At 46.9% G+C, this 10,668-nt stretch overlaps 1 protein-coding gene across 2 annotated transcripts in view; it reads right to left on the bottom strand.

Moving 5' to 3' along the window:
* The window catches only part of LOC143284742 (uncharacterized), a 32,309-nt gene extending 31,499 nt beyond the window's left edge, over positions 1-810 (bottom strand). Inside the window, exon 1 of one of the 2 annotated variants that reach the window (XM_076591702.1) lies at positions 424-810. The gene's annotated coding sequence lies outside the window, so the exon portion shown is untranslated. The remainder of the gene's footprint in view (positions 1-423) is intronic. The other variant, XM_076591704.1, reaches the window with a different exon arrangement.
* Positions 811-10,668: the final 9,858 nt, after the last annotated feature.

Genomic DNA, 10,668 nt, shown 5'->3' with positions numbered 1-10,668 from the left:
TACACACATATATACACTCATTTATTGATCATTTGTTTCTGTATTTATTTACTGGCCCCATGAAGTTGACGCGGAGATACTGAACTGTCGTTTTAATTATTCTGGTTTGTAGTTTACAAGTCCTAACCATGCCACCGGATGAAAACTCATAAGCAATTATTTCTAAAGTTCAGAAAACAAAACAACAGCAACAATAAAACACCCTAAGATTCATTTTAGCAATACACCCATAGAATTATCAAAAAAAATATATCAAAAGAAAAAAAAGAAAGAAGTTGTTCATTTCAGTTCCGATATAGCTTTCAGTGTAGTCGGTTGTTTATATGGTGTGTGTAAAACTTAAAGACGTCGATGTATGTTTCTATGCACCCAGGGGGTACGTGAGATAAACTTCTTGCCTTGCCTTGCCTTGTCTTGCCTTGCCTTGTCATGCCTTGCCTTGCCTTGCCTTGCCTTGCTTTGCATTTGATTCCATATTGAAGCATGCGCCTCGCAAAACAGTCTTGAACTCGAGAGCACTAACCGAGACACACAGGTAACGGCAGAAGAAAGAAGGAAGCACTCAGCAGAAAACAAAAGCAACACAACCACCTCCCAGCGGAGACACAGACACAGTGGAAGGAACCGCCTGCAGGCGCTGTGAGTCGTAGGAGGACAGCCGGAACACTTTACTGCCAGCCGTGTCACCCACCCTCTCGCTGTGTAGCCCGGGTGCCCGTGGTAAATAGATAATGTAGAAGTTGACGAAGACAGGGACAGAGAGTTTGTTGTGGACAGACCCCGTTCCGTTATCTGTCTATTCCTGTCTGTCCTCAGTCTGACCTGAACTGTGTCCCCCAGCTGTTGCCACATACTTCACACCCCCCCCCCCCCCACCACCGCCCCCCACCACCCTCCGTACCTCCATACTATACTGCACCCAGTCCCCTCTTCTTCCCTATGTGCCGATCAATCGTTTCTTTCCTTTCTTATTTTTGTGTGTGTTTTGTTTGGTTATTAATGACTTCTAGCCTGACTTTCTCTCTCTCTCTCTGTTTCTGTGGACGGACGTACAACATGTCAGCAGGGTTTGAAGGCAGTGGTAATCCCCTTCTGCCGCAGCGAGGAGAAAACTGCACAACTACTGGTAGTGCAAGATCCCAGGCTTCCAGCCGAACTACTGAAGGGATTAACACACAGGCATACACACGCATACACACTCACGCACACACACACACACACACACACACACACACACACACACACACACACACACACACACACACCACACAGGTCCCGCAAAATCTGATAGGAAGCACTCAGGTGGAACGGGTTAGAGTGCCAGACACAAGGTCTGAGACAACAGTGCCAAGCGTCCGCTGGCGACGATTGCCAAAGCCCTCAGGCGGCCTCCCCCACCGCACCCTCCCCCACACCCCTTTTATGTTGGCTTAGTAAGTCTTCTCTTCTTTCTATCTGTTTGTTTTATGTTCGTGCTTACAAGTGACTGGACGGGACCGGCATTCCTCCGGGTGTGTGTGAACCTTGATAGCAGAGCTCTGGCAGCCGACACTTTCTCTTGGGTGTTACCCTGGGTACAGCCCTGGAAAAGACGCTTTCTCTTGGGTGTCACTCCGGGTACAGCACTGGAAATGACGCTTTCTCTTGGGTGTCACTCCGGGTACAGCCCTGGAAATGACGCTTTCTCTTGGGTGTCACTCCGGGTACAGCCCTGGAAATGACGCTTTCTCTTGGGTGTTATCCCGGGTACAGCACTGGAAGTGGCACTTTCTATTGGGTGTTACCCTGGGTACAGCACTGGAAGTGGCACTTTCTATTGGGTGTTACCCTGGGTACAGCACTGGAAATGCCGCTTTCTCTTGGGTGTTACCCTAAGTACAGCAATGGAAATGACACTTTCTCTTGGGTGTTACCCCGGGTACAGCACTGGAAATGACGCTTTCTCTTGGGTGTTATCCCGGGCACAGCACTGGAAACGATGCTTTCTCTTGGGTGTTACCCTAAGTACAGCAATGGAAATGACACTTTCTCTTGGGTGTTACCCCGGGTACAGCACTGGAAACGATGCTTTCTCTTGGGTGTTACCCTGGGTACAGCACTGGAAATGACACTTTCTCTTGGGTGTCACTCCGGGTACAGCACTGGAAATGAAGCTTTCTCTTGGGTGTTATCCCGGGTACAGCACTGGAAGTGGCACTTTCTATTGGGTGTTACCCTGTGTACAGCACTGGAAGTGGCACTTTCTATTGGGTGTTACCCTGTGTACAGCACTGGAAGTGGCACTTTCTATTGGGTGTTACCCTGGGTACAGCACTGGAAATGCCGCTTTCTCTTGGGTGTTACCCTAAGTACAGCAATGGAAATGACACTTTCTCTTGGGTGTCACCCTAGGTACAGCAATGGAAATGACACTTTCTCTTGGGTGTCACCCCGGGCACAGCACTGGAAACGATGCTTTCTCTTGGGTGTTACCCTAAGTACAGCAATGGAAATGACACTTTCTCTTGGGTGTTACCCCGGGTACAGCACTGGAAATGACACTTTCTCTTGGGTGTTACCCTAAGTACAGCACTGGAAATGACACTTTCTCTTGGGTGTCACCCTGGATACAGCACTGGAAATGACGCTTTCTCTTGGGTGTCACCCCGGATACAGCACTGGAAATGACACTTTCTCTTGGGTGTCACCCCGGGTACAGCACTGGAAATGACGCTTTCTCTTGGGTGTCACCCCGGGTACAGCCCTGGAAATGACACTTTCTCTTGGGTGTTACCCCGGGTACAGCCCTGGAAATGACACTTTCTCTTGGGTGTTACCCCGGGTACAGCACTGGAAATGATAATCTATCTTGACGTCACTCCAGGTACACCACTGAAAGCCGACACTTTCTCTTGGGTGTTACCCCGGGTACAGCCCTGGAAATGACACTTTCTCTTGGGTGTTACCCCGGGTACAGCCCTGGAAATGACGCTTTCTCTTGGGTGTTACCCCGGGTACAGCCCTGGAAATGATAATCTATCTTGACGTCACTCCAGGTACATCACTGGAAGCGACTGTCTCTTGGAGTTACCCTGGGTACAGCACTGGAAGCCGACACTTTCTCTTGGGTGTTACCACGCGTACAGCACCGGATGTGACGCTTTCTCTTGGGTGTCACCCCGGGTACAGCTCTGGAAATGACACTTTCTCTTGGGTGTCACCCCGGAAACAGCACTGGAAATGACGCTTTCCCTTGGGTGTTATCCCGGGTACAGCACTGGAAGTGGCACTTTCTCTTGGGTGTTACCCCGGGTACAGCACTGGAAATGCCGCTTTCTCTTGGGTGTTATCCCGGGTACAGCACTGGAAATGCTTGGGTGTTACCCTAAGTACAGCAATGGAAATGACACTTTCTCTTGGGTGTTACCCCGGGTACAGCACTGGAAATGACGCTTTCTCTTGGGTGTCACCCTGGGTACAGCACTGGAAACGATGCTTTCTCTTGGGTGTTACCCTGGGTACAGCACTGGAAATGACGCTTTCTCTTGGGTGTCACCCTGGGTACAGCACTGGAAATGACACTTTCCTTTGGCGTTACCCTGTGTACATCACTGGAAGCGACACTTTCTCTTTGGTATCACCTCGGGTACACCACTGAAAGCCGACACTTTCTCTTGGTTGATATCCCAGGTACAGCCCTGGAAATGACACTTTCTCTTGGGTGTTACCCCGGGTACAGCCCTGGAAATGATAATCTATCTTGACTGGAAATGACGCTTTCCCTTGGGTGTTATCCCGGGTACAGCACTGGAAGTGGCACTTTCTCTTGGGTGTTACCCTGGGTACAGCACTGGAAGTGGCACTTTCTCTTGGGTGTCACCCTGGGTACAGCACTGGAAACGATGCTTTCTCTTGGGTGTTACCCTAGGTACAGCAATGGAAATGACACTTTCTCTTGGGTGCCACCCTGGGTACAGCACTGGAAATGACGCTTTCTCTTGGGTGTCACCCTGGGTACAGCACTGGAAATGACACTTTCCTTTGGCGTTACCCTGTGTACATCACTGGAAGCGACACTTTCTCTTTGGTATCACCTCGGGTACACCACTGAAAGCCGACACTTTCTCTTGGGTGATATCCCAGGTACAGCCCTGGAAATGACACTTTCTCTTGGGTGTTACCCCGGGTACAGCCCTGGAAATGATAATCTATCTTGACGTCACTCCAGGTACATCACTGGAAGCTGACACTTTCTCTTGGGTGTCACCCCGGATACAGCACTGGAAATGACGCTTTCTCTTGGGTGTCACCCCGGATACAGCACTGGAAATGACGCTTTCCCTTGGGTGTTATCCCAGGTACAGCCCTGGAAATGACGCTTTCTCTTGGTTGATATCCCAGGTACAGCCCTGGAAATGACACTTTCTCTTGGGTGTTACCCCGGGTACAGCCCTGGAAATGACGCTTTCTCTTGGGTGTTACCCCGGGTACAGCCCTGGAAATGATAATCTATCTTGACGTCACTCCAGGTACATCACTGGAAGCTGACGCTTTCTCTTGGGTGTTACCCCGGGTACAGCCCTGGAAATGATAATCTATCTTGACGTCACTCTAGGTACAGCACTGGAAATGACACTTTCTCTTGGGTGTCACCCCGGATACAGCACTGGAAATGACACTTTCTCTTGGGTGTCACCCCGGGTACAGCACTGGAAATGACACTTTCTCTTGGGTGTCACCCCGGAAACAGCACTGGAAATGACGCTTTCTCTTGGGTGTTATCCCGGGCACAGCACTGGAAACGATGCTTTCTCTTGGGTGTTACCCTAAGTACAGCAATGGAAGTGGCACTTTCTCTTGGGTGTCACCCTGGGTACAGCACTGGAAACGACGCTTTCTCTTGGGTGTCACCCTAGGTACAGCAATGGAAATGACACTTTCTCTTGGGTGTCACCCTGGGTACAGCACTGGAAACGACGCTTTCTCTTGGGTGTCACCCTGGGTACAGCCCTGGAAATGATAATCTATCTTGACGTCACTCTAGGTACATCACTGGAAATGACACTTTCTCTTGGGTGTCACCCCGGATACAGCACTGGAAATGACACTTTCTCTTGGGTGTCACCCCGGATACAGCACTGGAAATGACACTTTCTCTTGGGTGTCACCCCGGATACAGCACTGGAAATGACACTTTCTCTTGGGTGTCACCCAGGATACAGCACTGGAAGCCGACACTTTCTCTTGGGTGTCACCCCGGATACAGCACTGGGAATGACACTTTCTCTTGGGTGTCACCCCGGGTACAGCACTGGAAATGACGCTTTCTCTTGGGTGTCACCCCGGGTATAGCTCTAGAAATGACACTTTCTCTTGGCGTTACCCCGGGTACAGCACCGGAAGTGACACTTTCTCTTGGGTGTCACCCGGGAACCGACATTTTCTCTCACTGTTACCCAGGTATAGCACAGGAAACTGACACCTTCTTGACCTCAACAACAACAACAACAACAAAAAAAAAAAAAAGGATTAATGTGTCCAAACAGTAAAACACACAAACAACAAACAAGCAAACAAATAAGCAAACAAACCCACAAACGAAAATAACAACCAAACAAACCTCGCTGTGGGTTTCTTGCTTCCCTGGTCACCGTCTATAGATCTGTCTTCCTAGATAATCACCTGTGTAGTCTGTCTATCTGCACAGTGAGATGGCATAGGCGTGGCGGTGACATACAGTGCATCAGAAAAAGAAATAAAGAAAGAAAAACAAACAAGTGCTATTTTTTTTCACTGATAGAAAAAAAAGGAGGAAAAAAAAGGTGGGGTTGGGGGGGGGGGGGGGGGGGGGAGAAAAAAACAACCACCTTTGATTTGGTTTAAAATAGAGGATCCGATACAAACTGTAATCGATTATTCTCCCCCCCCCCGCCCCCACCCCCCAACACACACACCCCACTCCCCCGCCCCATACACACACACACCCAAAGAAAAAAAAAATCCCCAATGGAACAATGACAGTACAAATGGCAGAGTGCCGAAGGTTCGTGGAAATTGTAGATATCAGTGTCAGCAAAGACCCGATTCTTAAGGACAAATTTTAACAACCGAGGGTGTCGGGTTTGCGAGGATGGCAGTGTAGAGTTACGCCCCCTAATTGACCCATGCTCTCCACATGAGTCGATGGCGACTCTAAAAACGAGCAAGGCGGTGTTGTTGTTGTTGTTGTTGTTGTTGTTGTTTTTAAGTTGTGTTTTGTGTCACAACGTCCGTTACGCGTATACGAGTACGGGTAGTAGTGTATTTTTTATACGGGTAGTAGTTTATTAGGTTTCCAAAAAGACGAACAGATGTGAAAATGTTTATGAATATGTTTCATTTGTACTGGAATGAAATGGGAACGGGTCCATGTCATTGCGTCGACAGCTCATTGCGTGGACAGGATGTGTAGAGGATGTAGTCTGGGTATAGATACAGGATACTGTGTAGAAGATGTAGTCTGGATATACAGGATGTAGTTTAGAGGATATAGTCAGGGTATAGATACAGGATGTAGTTTAGAGGATGCAGTCTGGCTATAGATACAGGATGTAGTTTAGAGGATGTAGTCTAAGTATAGATACAGGATGTTGTGTAGAGGATGTGGTCAATAATGAAGGACGTTTGTCGCCATTCAGCATTCTAAAAGTGAACATAGCACAAATAAGAATTTACAATTGGAGGACAAAATCCACCTTTTCAAAAATGAAAATAGAACAAGGACAGCGATGAGCTGTCGACGCAATGAGCTGTCGACTTTACGGGTACCTCCCATGGGAACCACTTGAACTGGCACACGGGTTCCAGACTTGAACTCCTTGACTGCCGGGGACACAAAAAAACAGTAAAAGATGCGTTTCAAGTCATGAATCAATTTCCAGAACAATCAGCCAGAAACTGAGAATATGCTCTGGAGATATGCCACTCTAGATCAAATATGTGAAGTGTCAGCCTTCTGAACATATTTCCATTCTTTTGATGATGTCATCAGTGACGTCACTATGGACGTGAGTGTTACGTCCTAGGGGCAGTCAAGAAGTTTTAAGTCCGATGGAATGAAGTGTATCGTTTCTCTGCTGACTGTTATTAGCTGTTGTTTAAAAAAAAAAAATCTTTTTGTGCAAGATGTTCTTAGTATTATTCTATTCTTTATTCACAAAACCGCCTCTCTCCCCCACCCCGACCCCCCGAAAAAAAAGAAGACACACGCGTACTCGCGCATGCACACATACACGCACACACACGCGCGAAACAATGACAGGAACAACAACAACAACAACAAAAACCTCACTGAAAAAAAACAACAGTTCCCTCCCCACAATCAACGCTTCATACTTCTTCAGTTTGTCAAAGAGCATTGTTAGGACACGGACGCACGCACGCGCGCGCGCGCACACACACACACACGCACACACACGCGCGCGCGCACAGAGAAAACACCACCACCACCACCATTGCCCCCACGTCACACAATATACTATAGATTTCCTCTTCCCAATGCTTACTTGCTGCATGCTGTCTTTACCCCCACCAACCCCCTCACTCCCATTCCCTCATGGACGTCGCTTGGCTGCTAGATCGATATCGATCTTTGCAGTAATGGATTTTGTGTCTAGTGACGAGACAGCATTCTTTTCAAAACGCTGGTAATTTGAACCAGCCACTGAAAACCGGAACCGGAACCGGAACAAGAAAGGTGCATGTAGTTGAGAATGCGAACGAACAGGAGAGAGAGAGAGAGAGAGAGAGAGAGAGAGAGAGAGAGACAGACAGACAGACAGACAGACAGACAGAGACAGAAACAGAGAGACGCAGAGAGAGAGAGAGAGAGAGAGAGAGAGAGAGAGAGAAGCAAAACAAAGTACAGAAGCAAATTTTGTATGCGTGTACCAACATTGACCACGCTATACTGAAAACGCCTTGGTGCATTACAAAAAACAAAACAAACAACAACAACAACAAAACCAACAACAAACAAACAACAACAACAACAAAACAAACAAATAAAAAAACAAACAAACAAACAAACAACAACAACAACAACAAAAAAACCAACAACAAAAAAACAACAACCAGCTAACGAGTTCAAAAGCCCGTTGTATATAGACAGACCAGTGCCAAGTTATATAACAAGCTGAGAACGCAAACATATACGAATATACGAGAGCAATAATAAAACAACTGACGATTGTAGTCAGTCTACAATGCAAGAAACTTCCCAAACAAGCTGTAAAGGCAGATGGATGCAAGCACCACAATACGCGAAACTTCCCAAACAAGCTGAAAATGCAGATGGACACATGAACGATAATACAGGAAAATACCCAAACAAGCTGAAAATGCAGATGGACACATGAACGACAATACAGGAAAATACCCAAACAAACTGAAAATGCAGATGGACACATGAACGACAATACAGGAAAATACCCAAATAAGCTTAAAATGCAGATGGACACATGAACGACAATGCAGGAAAATACCCAAACAAGCTGAAAATGCAGATGGACACATGAACGACAATACAGGAAAATACCCAAACAAGCTGAAAAAGGCAGAAAATACCCAAACTAGCTGAAAAGGCAGACGAATACAAGAACAACAATACAAGAAATATGCCTTAGCACAATATAAAAAAAACAAACACTTTCAAATGCGATGTTTCACAGACAGGGCAAGAGGCAAGAGCGCAAACGCATAGAAGAACGAAAAAAAATCAAAGCACTCAACTCATCTAACTGCTTTTGTACGTGTATGCTATAGTAAATACAGGGAATCAGTCAGCGAGGCGTTGGGCATCTGTTTCAGTGTTCGGAGGCCCCGCTCCTTTCTGTACGGCGTGGTGTGGTGTTGTTGGGAAAGCACTTCACTGTGACTTACCTCACTCAACAACCCAGGTGTGAAATGGGTTCCTAACTTCGATCGGGGAATGTTAGCAATGCGACGGAAGGCGAGGAATCGGGCCTTCAAATACTGAGCCCTGGGGCACAATGAATATGACTTCATCGCCCCTGATGGCCGTAAAAGACTTTCGGAACATCAACCCCTTCAACCTTATTTTGTTTATTTATCTATTTATTCATTTGTTTGTGACAGCTAGTTAGTTAGGTGATAATAATGCAAATGTACGCAAGAACAATACAACGAAAATACCGAAACTCACCCTCTCCATTTTACATTTTGTACTCTATCTTTTCCGCATTCTGTTCTCTCTCTCTCTTAGTACCCTCCCCCTTGCCTCCCTCCCCTCCCCTCCACCTCAACCGTCCCCTTTTTCATTCGAATATACAGAAATGTCGATTTCTAATTAATAATAACAATTACCACTATGATAGAAATGATAATAATCCAAATAATAATAATAATACTAATAATATCATTCATTTTCAGCCTAATATCATCGTCTTAGATGAACAGAACGAAAATACCGAAGCAGACCAATCGCTTTGATAGGAGAATGTCAAGACACCATGAAGATAAAGTGTGTGGATGACTGGAGAAGTGTGTGTGTGTGTGTGTGTGTGTGTGTGTGTGTGTGTAAAATACTGTGATATAATTATGTTCCAAAAAGGAACGTCACATACATTATGAGACAGGACGTGAAATCAACAGTGAGTTTAAATGAATCTATAGTTTTTTCTTTTGAAATTACTCGGCATAACCCGAAACCTCTGAGGCAACTAGTTTGCGTGTAATCTACGTTTTAAACAGCGCAACTCAATGAGGCTGTCATTCTGACACAGTTTGTGGAGTCATTCACATTTCATATTTCGGGGGGCATGCAAGACACAGTGTCGATTCTGCAAGTAGATCCCCTAAAAATTTCGTGTCCCCCACCCTCTATCTCTCTTTCTGTCTTACTCCTCCCCCTCTCCCTATGTCTCTGTCTGTCTTTGTCTCTCTCCGTCCTGCATCTCTCCTGTCTCCCTCCATCTCTCTCTTCTTCCCCTCTCTCCTCTTTGTCTCTCTCTCTCTTCCCCCTCTCTCTCTGTCTCTGTCTGTCTCTCTCAGCATGGCAGCTCCTTCCTTACTTGTGAAATCCTCGCCCAGAGAGATAGAGAAAAAAGAAGAAGAAAAAAAGCAGCAACATTCCATCATCATCATCATCATCATCATGACCAGCAGCAAACAAGCTCGGGGACAAGGGGTAAGCCGTTCACCCGTGGATAAAGATGTCTGCCCTCACAGTCCGGCCTGCCACGGACCGGTTCGATCCATACATGATATCGATCTGCGTGGGGGAGGTGACATCACCGTCTCTTTATCTGCAGGGTGGGGGTTGGGGGTTGGGGGTAGGGGGCAGGGGGGGGAATGGGGAGGGGGGGATGGCGGAGGGAGTACCCGGGGTGGGAGTGGAGATAGTTTACGAGGACCTTTTCTGGCAACACTGGATCCGGTTACTACAGGTTGTTTGCGGTGGTGTGGAAATTATTACATATATATTGACAGTCCTTGGTCCTGTTCATGCATACAGACATGAGAGCGTGTACACACACACACACACACACACACATACACACACGCATACACACACACGCACACACACACACACACACAACACACACACGCGCACGCACACACACACACACACACACGCACACATCTATCTATTTATCTATCTTTCTATCTCTCCGTCTGTCTGTTTGCCTG

Source organism: Babylonia areolata, chromosome 8 (genome assembly GCF_041734735.1).
Source record: "Babylonia areolata isolate BAREFJ2019XMU chromosome 8, ASM4173473v1, whole genome shotgun sequence".
NCBI lineage: Eukaryota > Metazoa > Mollusca > Gastropoda > Neogastropoda > Buccinidae > Babylonia > Babylonia areolata.
Note: the sequence above shows the minus strand (reverse complement) of the source record. Positions and strands in the feature narration are given on the sequence as shown.